Source organism: Lactuca sativa, chromosome 3 (genome assembly GCF_002870075.4).
Source record: "Lactuca sativa cultivar Salinas chromosome 3, Lsat_Salinas_v11, whole genome shotgun sequence".
Lineage (NCBI taxonomy): Eukaryota > Viridiplantae > Streptophyta > Magnoliopsida > Asterales > Asteraceae > Lactuca > Lactuca sativa.
In genome coordinates, this window is record NC_056625.2 from 9,362,212 (window position 1) to 9,363,897 (window position 1,686).

Below are 1,686 nucleotides of genomic sequence, written 5' to 3' on the forward strand. Positions count from 1 at the left end.
TACCCCAACCCGATGGTAAAATATTAATTCGTAACTTTTGGGGAGATTTTTTGGGCCATATACATTGTTATAAGACCAGGTGTAAGATTTGTATCTAAGTTATCTCAAGCTAGCTTATAAGCTAATTAGCCTAATTTATAAGCTATGATAAACAATTTTTGTAGTTTTACTACAAATGTTAAATTACTAATATAGTTTATAAACCAATTTATTTTTACCAAACAAGGCATAAATTTAAAATCCTAGGTTTAGGAGAATTTTGTGTACATAAAATATAAGATTGCACAAAATATCCCCAATGTCGTAAATGTATTGTTTACAATACATGATGATATGACGATTTTATGGCGTTAGGATCAAGTATTTTTGTTTTGTTTTGATAAAATTTAATGCAATATAAGTACATTAAATATTAGTTTTTTCATGTAATAAAGGTGCATGTAAAATAAAAATACCAGTAATTTACTAGGACGCGCCCAAATACATGGTGCATGTTTGATTTCTTTAGCAGCCAAACGATTAACTTTATTGAAAATGCATTACAACCTAGTTTTCGTTAAATAAGTCATAGTGCTTAAAAGGCTACGCTTGCAAAAGTTACTATGATATACTAATGATTTACAAACTTTTTTCGATGAATTTCCCAAAAAATAGAAAAATAAGCGCTATATATTTTTTTTATTTAATCCCGAGTATTTGTAATTTATTTTATACATATTTCTGATTTTATATTTGTAATTTTTTCTTAAAACTATTGATATGAATCTTTTTAATGCATTGTTTATTCGTGCTACCTTTAACTAATTAGCAGGAGACTTAATTATGACACTTAAATGAACGAAAAAACGTAAAAGAAATTTTGCTTGAAAAAACTGAGCTTTTTGGCCCAAGGGCTGCACAGGAAAAGCCTGCGGGCCTCACTGGACCTGATTTCTAGATAAATAGTCTGGGCCGGGTCTTCTGCAGGCATCGTTGACCAAGTCAAATCCTGGGTCGTGCTCTTTTGCCTCCGGGTCAGGCCATACCCCATTTGTAAATTGATTCGTTTTCCTCTTTTTTCAAGTTATGTATGTTTAACATATTATTATCATATCTTAAATCTTAAATGGTTAATATATATCATGACTTATCCTTCTCGTTCATTAACTTTAACATGTATTTAAATGACTTCTTCAATGTTAACCTCTCTATATATATTTTTCTTCAAATTTAACTAATCTATCTTTATCTTTATCTATTTAAAATGTTCTAATAAATCTTACATTTAATTTGTCAATTTCTAAACACTCATCATATTTTAATACAAACTATTTTAATAAATATTTTCGTTATAAATTTATATTTCATAAATAAAATGTTATTAATTATTTGATTGAATTAATTAACTAGTCAATAAATTAATTAATTAAAAATTAAATATAATTAAGAAAGAAAATAAAATATGATTAGAAGATAAGGGGGTTACTTGTAAAGGATTAAACTATAATGACCATTCAATATATATTTAACGGCTAATAAAAATAAGAAAAAACATCATAAATGGTCCCTGTGGTTTCCCAAAATCTGAAGTTCAGTCCCCGTGGTTTAAAAACGTCATAGATGGTCTCTGTGCTTTCAAAACTTTTGACGATTGGTCCTTATTGCTAACTACGTTAAGTTTTGTCCATTAACTGAGGGGCATTTTCG